Source organism: Biomphalaria glabrata, chromosome 3 (assembly GCF_947242115.1).
Source record: "Biomphalaria glabrata chromosome 3, xgBioGlab47.1, whole genome shotgun sequence".
Taxonomy (NCBI): domain Eukaryota; kingdom Metazoa; phylum Mollusca; class Gastropoda; family Planorbidae; genus Biomphalaria; species Biomphalaria glabrata.
The window spans coordinates 875,703-891,741 of NC_074713.1; the positions used below are offsets into that span (position 1 = coordinate 875,703).

General features: G+C 39.6%; 1 protein-coding gene across 5 annotated transcripts in view; it reads left to right on the forward strand.

Annotated features, from left to right (window-relative positions):
* The window catches only part of LOC106052624 (uncharacterized), a 38,069-nt gene that overhangs the window by 8,253 nt on the left and 13,777 nt on the right, over positions 1–16,039 (forward strand). Inside the window, exon 2 of one of the 5 annotated variants that reach the window (XM_056024733.1) lies at positions 828–1,070. The exons of 1 other annotated variant lie outside the window; for it this stretch is intronic. The gene's annotated coding sequence lies outside the window, so the exon portion shown is untranslated. Of the gene's footprint in view, positions 1–475; positions 1,071–2,001; positions 2,121–8,959; positions 9,221–16,039 lie in introns of those variants that run through there. 3 more of the 5 variants (XM_056024732.1, XM_056024735.1, XM_056024734.1) reach the window with 3 other exon arrangements.

Sequence of the window (16,039 nt, forward strand, 5' to 3'; positions counted from 1 at the left end):
TGTTTAATAGCAACAAGGGGAACTAATATTCAGAGATATGGCTAAATTTGTTGGGTTTAGTCCCCGTAAATGATTTTAAACGCTATTTCCCACTCCGATCAAGTTGAAACATTAAAGAATTATTTATTGTACCTAACAAAACATGAACCAATAAACAAAAATACTCAACTAGTCAATAAATTATTGGTAATTAATTATTTTGTTTGATATCGAATAAAGGAAATAACATTATTGGTAGATATAGTTTTAACGTCGGAGTTCTCCCCCCTTTAGATAAGCTTTTTTTTAGATATATATTTTGCATGTTTTCCCCTCAAGTTCAATGTCCATGTGTGTGATTGTCTTTGCTTTCGTTGTCTTTGTAAGAAGTTCTACAGCAGGAAAAAAAAATGAAGAAAAAGAGGAGTCGAGGGGTGAACGTGTGGGGCGCCACATGGGGCGCCTGGAGAACCACTATCTTCGAAATTGTGTTGGGGGGGGGGAGCTCAGGAGGAGGTCACTCCTGAATGGCAGTCGTGTGGAAAGGAAATGTCACGGGGAGGGCGAGGAGGATTTGCTGGGCAGCCAGAGAAGAGAGGGAGAGGGGGCGGTGTCTATTGATCGAACAATGTCCGAAGAATATAAAAAAAAAAGCAGCTGTGGTGTAGTCGTGTGTGGGAGATAAGCAGGGGCAATCACTCCCAAAATCTCCCACTACTCACACTGGAGTGCACGCCAATGCAGAGGGATGACATAAAGAGAAACCGGAAGCACCCGAGGATATGTGTTTTTTAGTTGTTTTGTTATGTGTTTTTTTTTATTTCAATCCCAGCATTCTACACTTTCAGAAGCACGCGTAAACAGTGTTTTTGTTTGAGGTGTCATAACACACGTCTAACACACGGTGTTCAAGTGTTTGCGGCATGTCTAGTAAACAGCAGCACTGAGAGTTAGGGAAAAAAACTATTAACTTTTTAGTAGTTCGTTGGACTATTTAATCAACAAAGTTACACATCTGGACCTAGTGTGCACTTTTAATTCCCTTTAAGATTCTGAGATTAACTGGACTTTAGGTAATCGCCGTGAAGAAGGTAAGTAATTATATATGATATTTGGAATTTGGGGTCATCTGGGGCTACTATCGTTTACGATTAAATTTTTTTTAAACTTATCTTTTAGATTACAGACGTTACTTCAAAACTTCAAAAGAGAGTGTAACTACTCCCTACGCATTTCATGGGTCAATCTAGTCATGCATGTTAATCGTTGGTTTTCCTGGCTGATTCAGACAACCCATTCCATGCTCTAATAGCGCTAGGGAAGAAGGAGTATTTGTACAAATTTGTCCTAGCATATGGGATGTGAATTGTTCCTTTATCTTTGTGTCTTTCTGAGTATTTTTATTAGATTTTGTTTTTGTACTTGAAGATTATGGTTCAGTGTTTTATGCATAATTTCTACTTTACTTTTGAGTCTTCTGTCCTGAAGGCTTTCTAAATTTAGTGATTTTACTAAAGGTGTTACTCTAGTCAAATGTGAATATTCGCTTGTTATGAATCTCGCTGCTCTATTTTGTGTCTGTTCCAGTTTCCTAATGTTTTCTTGAGTTGAGGGGTCCCTGAAACTGAATGGAAGTCTTTGCGAGCCCCTGAGGACCTCGTTATCGGTTCACAAAGTTATTGTTTGCGGGTTTTTTTAACATTGATTAGCAGTCGGTCATGGGGGGAGGGGGGGGGCACTGTTTCTAATTTCCTCGGTTGTGATGCGGTCTTTGTAGGTGTTATCTGGTATCCTTGAATTTCCATTGCTAGGATCCTCAACTGGAGATTCGCAGTCAGCGTCCAAAATTCGCAAGCGTATAGAATGTGGCCAAGACCAAGAAGCGCATCAGTCTGATTTTAGTGCCGAGGGCTTCGGCTTTGTCTTTCCAGATTGTTTTGAGCGTTTTGAGGGTTGCTATGGACTGTGCAATTCTGGCCAGCAGTTCAATAAATCAGTATATAATTTAATATAAATATAATCTTTCTTTGTTATTTAGCCTTTCTAATGAGTATTCTGAGACACTATTCCACTTAATACATCAGCGCCTTATTCCTGGGGCTTATCCATGATACCACTTCAGATGTTTTTGTCTCCGAAAGGTGAATAGTGTGGTTAAACCCCGGTTTACGGGAGGGCTAAGCATGTTATGTCTAGGGTTATAGCCCCTAGTTTAACCGGATTTATGTGTTTGTTTATGAAGGTCAGGCTAGACCTGCATACTACCACAAACACGAGTTTAAAAAAAAAAAAGAAAAAAAAAAGCCACGAACAAATTAAGACAACAACAAAAATCTCAGTATGGTTAGGAATGTTACACATCAACATGAAATAGATTATGAGTTGTTTTTTTTAAATCAAGTCCTATTGTATGTTTATATAAAATCGACCAGGATCAGATTGGAAGTGGGATGGGATCGAAAACGAATCTAAGCAGATGGGGTCAGATGGGATCAGATGGGATCAGATAGGATCAGATGGGATCAGATGGGATCAGATAGGATCAGATATGATCAGATGGGATCAGATAGGATCAGATGGGATCAGATGGGATCAGATGGGATCAGATAGGATCAGATGGGATCAGATAGGATCAGATGGGATCAGATGGGATCCGAAGGCATTGGTTTGGATCATCATTACAAAAAGTTTGTCCAGCATGGCGATCGAAACCACGACATTTGTATTACCAGCTCAACTTCGCTGCCAGTTTTGGGAATTTCCAGACCCCCCCCCCCCCAGCTTTTGACCAACTTGTAACACTCACCCACACACATCTACACAGACCATGAGCTAATAATAGAAATTGAAAAACTATCCCCATAAAAGACATGCGGCTAACACTACTGTAGACAGTACTTTAATCAACACTTTAGACCTAATGATTTCAAGGCTAGAAATGACTTTGTAGATCGTAATGAGATCTTGATTTAGATTTTATAAGAACTTAAACAGATTTTATACCAGAAACACCTATACCTGACAGACCACCATGCGTGTTTCATGTAATTCTTTATTTACATTTATTTGTTTGAAACTTTGAAACATTTCTAGTTTTGTCCGATATACATATATATATATATATATATATATATATATATATATATATATGTTTATATATATATATATATAAAGGAGGTTGGGCGTTGTGCAGACCACGTGACACCCTGCTCGTTAACCGTTAGTTAACCTAACCACATCCGTTCGCCAAAGAAACATGACCTTTAAATCCTATACCCTATAGATCGCCTGAAAGGTGAACGTTACTATAGTGTCTACAAAAAATATTTCTTCGGTGGCGAGAAAGGCCCACATTTGATGTGGGCAAGGTTCACTTGGCGAGGCCCCTCTAATACAGTGTTACCTAAATTGTGTTTCGCGGAACCTAGCGTCCTGCCAGGCAGGTGTTTAACGAACTATTTGAATAATTAACTAGTAGGCCACCAATTAAAACGACCTCTCTAAAAAATAAGCACAGTGTTCCGATAAATTCTCATAATGTGCGGAGTGTTTCGATAAATTCTCATAATGTGCGGAGTGTTCCGATAAATTCTCAAAATGTGCGAAGTGTTTCGATAAATTCTCAGAGTGTGCGAAGGGTTTCGATAAATTCTCAGAATGTGCGAAGGGTTCCGATAAATTCTCAAAATGTGCGAAGTGTTTCGATAAATTCTCAGAATGTGCGAAGGGTTCCGATAAATTCTCAGAACGTGCAAAGTTTTCCAATAAATTCTCATAATGTGCGGAGTATACCGATAAATTCTCAGAATGTGCGAAGTGTTCCGATAAATTCTCAGAATGTGCGAAGGGTTCCGATAAATTCTCAGAATGTGCGAAGTGCTCCGATAAATTCTCAGAATGTGCGAAGGGTTCCGATAAATTCTCAGAATGTGCGAAGTGTCTCCGTTAGAGAAAAAGGGACGTCACAACCTGTGGGGAGTGGAGACCAACAGCTCGTTGCCACGTCGTACAGACCTGTGACCACATGTGGTGACGTGGCAGGTCAGTGTTCAGGCCTTCTATGAGGGCTGGTCTTCCTCTTCAACACAGTCGAGCAGTCGAAACATTCTCGAGAAATTGTATATAGTCAATGATCATTTCCTTTTTTTTTATTTCATTGGTATATACCCGCCGCTGAAAAATTATGAATTCAGCGTCGCAAATATAGGAGCGTATGCTAGTTGAGTTCAGTTTGATAAAGAGCCCAAATGTCTGACCTCACGTAAGCACGAAATGGGGTTATTTTTTTACAATGGTTTGTACTGAATTAGGTTTGGGGAAATGCCTATATTTGGTTCTTCCGACCTCATATCGTGTAATTAGGTGGACATCTAACATACATCAAACAGAATTCTACAATGAATTGGGGGAAGGTGTATAGACTAGTAATGTTTTTCTTTTCATTACACCTAATAAGTAGATTAGTATTACACAATTACGAATATATTATTGGGATGGTGTATAACAATATTTATTGATAGTCAGGTCTCAGGCCTTTCGTCGCCTCTGTATTTCTTTTCTGGTAAACACTAAATACATAAAACATAAAAACTCATTTTGTTAAAAGCCTGTTTAAAAAATATGTTTATCCTGAATTGCATAGAGCTCTAAAAATACAATTGAAGTAAATTATTAAATTATTTTGTACACAAGTCATGATGAGACGTGTCAAGTCTGTCTTGGACTAGATCTATAGACTCTGGTCATTGTTTTAATTCTCTCCCCTGCCGGACAACCCAAGTAGAAGACGATATTGACAGTTATTTTTTTCAGGGGCTTTGCTAAGGGGGAAACCACCTACTTAGGAAAGATAATCCCTTGTGTCGAAAGTACTTGAGAGAGTCTGACCACATGTTGGGATTAGCCAATGGACGTTCCGTGTTTTACTGCGCGTGCTACCAGGTTGTTCCCACAGAACTAAGACTCTGGCTGTAATGCGTGGACTCGTGAGGTCATGATGACATTCTTAGAGTATTTCGATTCAAAATAAATGTTTAAAAGAGATTTGGGGGGAGGGGGGGGAACAAAAAAGGAGGGGGGCATTGCCAGTCATTTAGAAATTGTTACCCAAATCAAATATGACAGTCTCAGTCTGGCAGGGACGGCCTTAGCAGTGCGCGGGGCCCTGGGCGAGCGTCATGTCACCGTAAACTCATCACGCTAACGGTCTCATCTGTGTCTAACCCTGTAACAATAACAAAACCGTATGTCCGCCTCTAAGCGGTGGGCTAAAAATCAGAACAATACATAGCTACATTATATACTGTAGTGTAACTGTTCTGCAAATAAATAGGAAAACACTCGCGCACTACTAATTTTTAGATTCCTTTCTCACTCTGCTAATTGAAGCCGATTGGACGTCATATAAGAACAAAGTATGCTATAAGAGCTGCAGTGGTCCATACACTTTCACTGACCCATCATTTGCGGAAGGGCTATACCACGGGTTTTCAGGCATCCCACACTATCAGGCATCTCACACTATCAGGCATCTCACACTATCAGGCATCCCACACTATCAGGCATCTCACACTATCAGGCATCCCCCACTACCAGGCATCCCACACTATCAGGCATCTCACACTATCAGGCATCTCACACTATCAGGCATCTTACACTATCAGGCGTCCCACACTATCAGGCGTCCCACACTATCAGGCATCTCACACTATCAGGCATCTCACACTATCAGGCGTCCCACACTATCAGGCATCTCACACTATCAGGCATCTCACACTATCAGGCGTCCCACACTATCAGGCATCCCACAAGACCAGGCGTCCCACACCATCAGGCATCCCACACTATCAGGCGTCCCACACCATCAGGCATCCATCCTGTGACTTATTGTGGCATACAATATCGTGACAAGGTATCTAATTTTAACATAGGGTCTTCACCCTGACATCGGTATTCCATCTTGTCATAGATCGAGACTTAGGATGTCCCAAATCGACATAAGTATTTCCATCTTGACATAAGAGTTCCGTCCGAGCATAACTATTCTATTTGACCTTAATGCTGCTATGCTACTTAGATACTCCTGTCTTGTAGGTATTGTGTTGCGAGAAAGACGTCATGCGCTTATTGGGTTGTCTCTTCGATCATTGTGTCTATTTTATGCACCACATTTGTTTATGCGCTGTTTCCAAGGACACTCTCTGCATACGTCATCGCTTTTTGTGTGTTGGCTTGGATGGCTGTCTCGGTTGTAGCGTTCTTGACGGCCTGAGCACTGAACTGCAACGTTACAACATGTTGCCAGTTTAGACCAATAGCTCGTTGCCATGTCACAGGTCTGTACGCGGTATTGTTCTGAACTGCCCACAGGCTGTGACGTTGCACGTCAGTGTTGAGGCCTTCTGTAGCCTTTTTTTTTGTTCCCCAGAATTGGGTCAGTTAAGGTTTATGCTATCTTCATCTTTATTTCGTGGCTCCGAATCGGTTCGTCATTATAGTCAGTTTGAGGAATTCATATTTGTTTTGGGATTCTGTGAGTCAAGCTGGATCTGAGCGTAGCATGGGCGTAGCCAGGATTTGAACCCCCAACCCCCCGCCCCCGGCTACGCCCATGGAGCGTAGAGTGTTGTCTTTGTATGGACCATGCTTGGTCGTTGTGGATGGGCCGCATTTGGTTGTGGGCCGTGTGAGCCCGGATTATGTCGCTTGCATTGTGACCAAGATGGGCCTTTATCTTAAAGCCAGCACTTTCGTTGTAATGTAAAAGTGAATAGACTGTTAGGAGTGCCTGGGCAGACAAGCCAAGGCAACCCGACAATAGATATCAATCGTCGTTAATAAGTTTACGAGCGGATTTGCGGGCCTTAGTTTGGGTATTACTGATCTACTGGATTGAATTTAGAGCTATGTCAAACATGGAGAATGTTTCTATTACACTTTATTTATTTTTGCCTCGAAAGTAAAAGTAGAGTGTGAAAATGGCCGACATATTCATATCCAAAATAAATAAATTTATGTGAAAACGGGTTTACCCGATTCGTTAAAAAGTTTCGCTCTTTAATAGATATAATTAGGTGTTTTTTTTTCTACTTTTAGGTCCATCCGGTTATGTAAGAGACATTACACATACACTACGGTCTCCGCCATGACCTAGGGAACTTTTATGCCAAGTTTTATCACGATTGGTCAAACGGTTTTGTTTTTATTCGGGACATACATACATACATACATACATACATACATACATACATACATACATACATACATACATACATACATACATACATACACACACATATATATACATACATACGCCTTACTTTCTGCTTTATATATTAGATAACTGTGTTTGAATGCGGCAACAAATGGGCTCATTTGACGTTGTTCTGATAGGACAAAATGGTAAACAAATGTTTTCAGTTTAGTCAAAATATTTTACCTTTACCTTCACCTATCCCTTAGCCTGTTGGACCGTTGGGGCACCATGCAAGATTTGTCGACCGTCTTTCTCCATTCCTAAACTAATTATAAACTAATTCTAATCTATAAGTAGGGATTACGAAGGGAGAAAACTGCTTACATTGTCAGTCCCCCTGCGCAGTCCCTGTCTTAACAACGGTCACTCATCTGGTCACCAAATGACCTAGTCAAGTGTCCAGTCACGTGATATCCAGGATGATGATTCATAAACTGGCTGCTCATAAACACACGCTTCGTGAGAATAGACCTTCCCTCCACTTCCACGTCAAGACTGGTCATTGTCAGGGCTGGTCATCAGCAGTAGCAGGAGGGGGGTGAGCAGTGGTATACCGAGGCTCCTGGGGCAGCAAGACCTGTCGGCGCCCCCCTCCCCAAGTCCTAACAGTGTACGTATGTCATATTAGCATAAAAAACAGTCGCCAGCATGCATTATAAAACTTACATAGAATGTAAATGAAGTTAGCGAAAGTAGCGACAGAAAATATAATATTTTATATAGTGTTTTGATACCGTTTTGCCCCCCCCCCTTGCTCTCCGACGCTGGAGCGGCTTATCACCCGCCCTTCCTTCGTTACGACACTGATAATAATTAAGACAACAACCCTGTTTTAATTACATAGAAACTTTTTTTTTGTTCCATTAAAAAGAAGAACATTTCATAGAATGGAGAAGTGACGTCTGTAACTTATAAGATAAGATAAGACACCAACACGACACATAGATTCAATGAGTGATTACAACACAGACGTTGAAATCAATGAACTAGACCGGAGTGGTATGTAGTCAACATCAAACTACACACCTGAAGTTGATAACTACTGATGTCAAAGTGAAAGTAGGAGGCCAGGACAAGCGACAGACGTGAGTCGACAAGACGTGTAATTTCAATGTTATATTTTGTTCAAAATTGTTTTATACATAGACCTACATAAACATTGAATTTTATAGCTGGGTATATTTATCAGTTAAATTTATATGCTGTTGTTGTTTTTTTTCTAAAGACGTCAAATTTATTTTAAGAAATTAAGAATGTAATACTCATGCCTCAGTTTAGTTGTACTTGATGTTTGGATAAACAGTACAACGACCTAATATTAACAGGCCATCACAGCGTGTTTTTACGTTGCGGCCTCTATGTTATGGTCATCTACCGTACACATCTTTTCATTATTTCCTCCGAGTCCCACTAAATAGTACACTCCGCTCTTTAAAGCCCATATCAAGCATCCTGTAGATAAGTCTGAAAAGGAAGCGATTTCTCGTGTGTGATGATGCGTTTAAATTTGCATAATTTAGTTTAACGTCTGCTGTTGTCTTCCACGTGCGTCTTAAAAAATGGAAGGGGGGTTCACAAGAGTGCCGCCTCTGAGATGACGTTTTGTATGTCACGTAGTTTCATGGCGCTAATGGAGATGGTGGGGGGTGTGGGGAGAGGGGAGGCGTCTGCGTGGAGCGAATGTTAAAACAGGGGACATCAAGAGTGGCTGGACATTGGAATAAAATTTCAGTAACAAGATTTATCTCCCTTCCTGAGGCATTAGTTAACCTGAGTGCTTCGAGCGTAAACAGACCAGCTCGAGATTCAATTACTTTGTAGCGCGGCGGCTCTCAAAATATGCACGCGACAATCACCAGGCGTTGGTCCGAATTGAAAACGTAGATGCTGTGCATGGAATCTCAATGTTGTACTCAATTCACCACCAAAGCCATCCTTTGAACAAATGGAAAAGGTGTGGGCGAAGAGTTTTAGTGCCGGAGATAGGTAAGGCGAGCCTCATTTATTTATTTTACTGAATATTTCCACAGCTACTCACCAGGAACTAAATTTTACAAAGTAGTTCAATTAGACTCTATAGATGTTTTTTTGTGTTTAGTAGAGTACCGTGTAATTATACAAGACTTAATTTAATTAAAGGGGGCTGCACATTAAATTTTTTGTTTATTTTTTATTAAAAAGTAAAAAAAAACTTTTTTTTGTAGCTATAATGAGTTTAAGACATTACACAGAAAAATCAATTTACCGGTAAAAAAAAAAAACTTAAGCGGTTTCCATTTAAACGACCGCCATCTTGGAAAAAAACAAATTTCATAAATCTCTTACAATCTTATAGTTCTTCCTTCATGGTTCGATGATGACCACTTTTGTCATTTAGGGGGCTGAGGGCTTTGCACTGGGGTTTTATGCCTCCTCATGTGGCTGGTGAGACCTTTGTGAGCCCGGAATGTTCGGCTGCACACTGGGCAGGTTATTCCAGCTGGAGCTAGTGTCGTTTGCCTTGCTTTTCTTCTCTGGCGTTTTTCTTCTGCCAGCGTTATTCTCTTGTCCTCAGCAATTTGTGCACCAGTTTTCACAGCACGCCGCCATGATGCTCTGTCATGTGCTTCTGTCTCCCCAGATGGCTGGGTTTATGTTGAAAGCATTCAGAGAAGCTTTGAGGGTGTCCCTAAAAAGACTATAAAGCCAACACTGATTTTAAATAGATTTTTAAAAAAGTGTAAATATTTTTATAGACTAGACTAAAGGCAGGTTAAGATTCACTATGTATGTTTATTTTCTTATTTGTGATTTAAAAAAAAAACATGACAAAATTTTTTTTTACAAAAAAGTTCAAGGTTATACAGAAAAACAACAGAGAGAGATCTGATCAATACATTACGGAAATCAATCAACTTTCGGTTTAAATAGCGAAAGTTCTCTTCTAAAACATGGCGACATCTAGAGAGATTTGAGTTGTAGATAAACTAAATTAATGAATGACTAGGGAGCTGTCGTTCATTTGACATGGGCGGATTTGTGAAGAGGCCCTTTTCTCGGTCAAGGCCGTAATTTGGTCTTCTTATTGGTGAATATGAGTTAGGGCGCGGTGGCTGAGTGGTTAAGCGCTTGGCCTCCGAACCTGAGGTCCTGGGTTCGAATCTTGGGATTTTGAACTTCGGGATTTTTAGGGCGCTCCCGAGCCCACCCAACTCTAATCGTACCTGACTCAGGTCGTTTGGACTTAGGTCGTTGTTCCAGCCACATGACACCCTGCGCGTTAACCGTTGGCCAAAGTAACAGATGACCTTAACATCATCTGACCTATAGCGTGACCTCCGAAGGCGCCGCCTATAGACCACTTGGTTTAAAATGGGAACGAACTGTTTGTTCAATCCGTAGAACCGTTTAAAATAGCAACTTTTTAAAACAGGCGAAACAAATCACTAGACAGTTTAAAACTCTAAAAGCAATCAAATGTCTTCGTGACTCCCTTTGTCTGCTAAATGAGATGTGATCACAAAAAGGTAAATTTCCCTTTTCAGACCTTGATACACTCTCTGTAGACTTTAAAGAACATAATTTAGCTATAAGTACGTACCAAGTAATCTTTTATAGTTTCGTTTCTGAGATTCGAGTTTTTAGAATATTTTTTTTTTTATTTATCATTGACGTTAGTTTAAGACTGTCACTGACTAAATCCTGTATTAAAACTCGTCCGAGTTTTCTCCCTTGATAACCGCGCCCCATTTTAAATGGAAGCAGACGATGTTTCAAGAAAAGTGAAAACAATTATTGCCGAGGTCCAAGACCCTGGTGTCCATCCTCCAGTGAAGGGCCATTGTATGGCGCTATGTCAGTGGGAGCTGTCAGAGTTATTGATTGCCTCTCCTTCCAACCCACCCTTCCGCGCCCTCTCGGGGGCCACTGGTACTGGAGCAAAGACAAATTGATGAATCTTTAAATCATGAATTTGTTTATTGGACTTCTTTTTTTTTTCCCCCCTCGTTCGTGTCTTGTGCGTTTCCAGATGAGATTTTAATTTCTTGGACTATAGCTAAGGTCATTCTAACTTGGGTAGTGAGATATCTTCAGTTATTTTTAGGACCATCTGAAGTGACCATTGTGAGATAATCATAACACACAATCTGATTTGTGCGGTCCTGGTATATTGCACTAGGTTTAGTATGTCTTCTTCTTATATATTGCAGACGTTACTTCCAAAAACAAATAAGATAATTACGTCCTACGCATTTCATGTGTCAATCTAGCCACGCATGTTAATCAATGACTTAAACTCTGCTAAGTGGTTGGCTTTCCAGGCTGATTCAGGCCACCCATTTCATTCTCGAATGGCACTAGGGAAGAAGGAGCACTTGAATTTGTTCTAGCGTATGGAATAAGAAATGTGCCTCTATCATCCTCTATCTTTGTGTTTTTCAGAGTATTTCATCGTGTTTTGTTTGTCTATTTGTAAGTAATGGTTTAGTGTTTTATGTAGTATAGCTATTTTACTTTTTAGTCTTCTGTCCTGAAGTGTCCTGAATTGTCCGTACCAATCTAAACTGACCAATGTGAGATCATACCTTAGACTGGCTTAGACTAGTTCTACAACAATATGAACTAACCATGTTGAGATTACAAAATCTTTGACTATATCTAGGCCCCAAAAGACATAGCGAATTATAGCGGAAGTTAAAGTAGTGTGTTTTTTTATGGTAATTAGGTTAGGTCAAAAGCCAGCCTCGTTTTTCGTTCACAAAGACAAATTAAATCTTCCTTCAAAGGAGAAGTCAATTACATCATATGCGTATCTAAAATATATGTATCTAATCTATTCGTGATGCTAATTAGAGACTTAGGCTCAACTGGTTTCTCTGGCTAATTCGGGCAACGCGTTCTAATAATAATACTACTCGTTCGTTTCTAACATAATAATCTTTATAAGGAAATTTGTCTTACAATTTATGCATCACACCAAACAAAAGTATTGAAAACAAAATATACATTCACAACAGATTCTATGCATTCTATGCTCTACTGGAACTAGGGAAGCACTTGTAAGAATCATTCCTAGCATATGGAATAAGAAAGGTGCCCTCAGACAATGAATTTAGTCTCGTAATGAAAAAAAAAAATATGCAGTCCTTCCGTGACCACAACAAAACCTAATTAACACTTAATAATTCGTTTTCAAGCTGAAACTATCTATCCACAATAAAAAAGAACCTTCCATTAGAAAGGGGAGACAGAGGTTCTCCAGTTATGTGATACACCTGTCACAGAACACTGATGTAATGATCGCGTGTTATTCACGGCCACCGAGCACTAGGTTCGATCTGCAAATCCTCCGGTTTCAAGCTGAGACCGTGGCCTTACCAGCCCCCATAGGACAAGTCTTCAATTATTGTGCAATGCTTATGGCTATTTGTGAGCCCCCCCCCCTTCCCAGCATTCCCTTGAATCGTTCATAGTGGCGTAGGAAGTCATTCGAGGACACTGTCCAGCCATTAGTGCCTGCCACTGGCTAGTAATCTCCCTCCGATTACCCCCCCCCCCCCACGACTGACGTATGAACACATCGTTATTTATAGGGTTTCCATTTTCGGCCGGTCGTCTGCTTCTCTGAAACTACATCGTCTGCTGCTTGTCGGTTCTGTTAAAAATCTGGAATCTTCGTGTGTGATGAATATAACGACACAAAATTTGATTGAACTATTTATAATATTATTGTTGGTATTGTAATTACAAAGCTTAAAAAAACAACAACATAAAAAACAACTTATAAGAGAAAAAACTAAAAGAATTGGGGAAAAATGTGTAACAATATTAGGAGAAGAATCCAGGTAAATTTTGAGATAGTTGTATCATAATGTTCTTCTTGGAAGTAGATTAAAGTAAAATTTGTCTGAACAAATAGAAACACACAACATAGCCAGGCTAGCCAGGAAAACCAGTGACTTGGCAGAATTTAAGTCATTGGTTAATATGCATGACTAAATGCATGATGCGTAGGACGTAATCATCTTCTTTTTTGAAGTAACGTCTGTATTATATAAGATAAGATATATTAAAGATAATATAATACCCAGGAAGACACAGAGATAAAGGCTCTTTCCTTGTTCCATATGCTAGGACAAATTCAAACAAATGCTGTTTCTTTCCTAGTGCCATTAGAGCATAGAATGGGTTAACCGAATCACTCAGGAAATCCAATGATTTAGTAGAGTTTAAGTCTCTAACTAATAAGCACAATTAGATTGACACGTAGATACGCGTAGGACGTCATCATTTTCTGTTAAGAAGGAACGTCTGTAATTTATAAGATAAGAGCAGAACTACGCTCCAAGACACATACGACGACATGTGACACGAGATTCAACAAACCTTTGTCTTAGTTTGATGAACCTTTGGAGCACCACACGTGACCTGTCGACCGTCTTTCTCCATTCTTCTCTGTCTTTTTGAGATAGAATCTCTCTCAATGACAGACCCGTCCATTTTTTATGTTGTCTTCCCATCGCTTTCTCTTGTCTGCCTCTTCTTCTTTTCCTGGTACTGTTCCCTGAAGGAAGGTCTTTGCGAGCCTTGTGATATGGCCATAAAGTCTAAGTTTGCATTTTTCGACAGTAACAGGTCATTCCGGGGGTCCCAAAGGCCGTTGTGACCCTGTTTCTAATCTCTTCGTTTGTGATGTGATCTTCATATGTGATACCTAGGAACCTTATATTAACTCACTCCGTCCGTCTGTCTGTCTGTCTGTCTTGTACAAATCTTGAACACTTTTTTTTTGCTCCCAATTCAATTTCTCGATCAAGTGAAAACTTTGCACAATCATTCATGGTCGATATTAAAACATGAATCAATAAAAAATTAAACAACTAGTTTATCAATTAGTGGTAATTAATTAATTTTTTATGTAGAAAAGAAAGGAGCTGAAACTTTCAGTATTGAGAGATATGGCATTGGTTTTGCGGTTCTTCCTCTTATGTAAGATTTTGTTTTTTTAAAGGTTTTTTTAATAATATTTTGCTTGTAGTCAGTATGCTAAACATGTCACAGAATATAACAATCCCACACATTCTCTTTACATGTGCACACATTCTCTTTACACGTACACACATGCTCTTTACATGTGCACACATGCTCTTTACGTGTGCACACATACTCTTTACATGTACACACATTCTCTTTACACGTACACACATTCTCTTTACACGTACACACATTCTCTTTACATGCACACACATTCTCTTTACATGTACGCACATTCTCTTTACATGTACGCACATTCTCTTTACATGTACACACATGTTCTTAAGTCACCAACATATTGTTTCCCTGGGTTGGCACGAGGCGTCCACTGGACCAATCAGATGGCTATCACCATAAAAAAAAAGGAACACATTGTGAAGAAACACACAGGCGACTGTGTAGCATGGGAGTGGGGTCGGAGGGGGGGGGGCGTTCTCTCGTCCCGTCAAGTACTGCTCTATAGTGGTGCTATTAGGTTCAAGTGACTTGTACAGGAGGTCAATTACACTGTAAGGTCATCGTCTCAACGACTATGTACTTGGGTCAATTTGGGTCATTACCGGGGATTAAAGTCTAGGTTCAAAGGGTCATCAAGACTTGTAGTATCATTTTGTATTTTTACAAAGCTTGTATCAACTCACTCTGTTTGTTTGTCTGTCTGGTACAAATTTTGTTAACGTTATTTGTACCACAATCTTTTTTTTTCTGGGATCAAGTTGAAACTTTGCAAAATTATTTATTAGCTAAGACAATTTCAAATACTGACAAAAACCAAAATCGGTGTCTTGTATCTCTTTTGTCCGATTTGGGTTTGTTTGTTTTTTGCCAATGACTTTACCAGCAGCATTTAGGATTCTATGAAGTTTATTTTTATTTTCAATGTTCAGATTGACATAGCAGGCAGTGATATTAAAACTTTAAATATTGTAGATGTGAGCGTGATAAAATATAGCCAAGGCATTTTCACTAACATTAAATGAGATTTTTTTTTCTAATCGTAATATTTGCTGCCCTTTTTTGCTGATATAATCAGTATTTGCAGTAAAATTTAATTTATTGTCTAGGACAGTAGCAAGGTATTTAAAGGTTTGCACAATTTCAATAGTCTCTCCAGCTACAGAAACAATATCATTTTCCTTCTTTTCCCTACGAAAATTGATTATCCTTCATTATTCACAGATATGGCTAAATATGTAGAGTTGCTACCCCTTCGATTATTGTCCACGTTTTTTCTCCCACATCCACTCTCGTAAGAAGTTGAAACTTTAAATAAATTCTTTATTGTTTTATTATACAATTCGTTACACTGTGACCGTTAATGGTTGTATAGGCTTAAATGTTTTGCTCATTTTCTGTCTAAGAAAGTGTATCTCGTTGTAATGAAGCTATTTTAACGCAATGATATCCTTTGTGATTGGCTAAACACCTTTAACGTTTAAGCCGGCACTGGTTGTTAGAAAGAGGGCTACTTCATATTCTTCGACCTTATTTCCTATTTCCAACAATTTCATGTTGTTTCACTTTTTAAATTTTTCCGACTCAGAAGAGTTTAAACAGGAACAATAACTCTGGTTGTTTTTTTGTGTTTACATTTCTGTGCGGACTGACAAGGGGGAAGCAATCCAAGCCTGCGTTTGACCAAACGACTTGGCACGCGAAAACACTGGCGCCTTTCACAAACTGAATTCATTCCCCTTGACTCCAGACTCGATGCATCAATAGTGGGAATCTTTGAGCCTTGTGAAACTTCACTTGCTGAAGGGTGACACACGTCTGTTGTGATGTCACGCT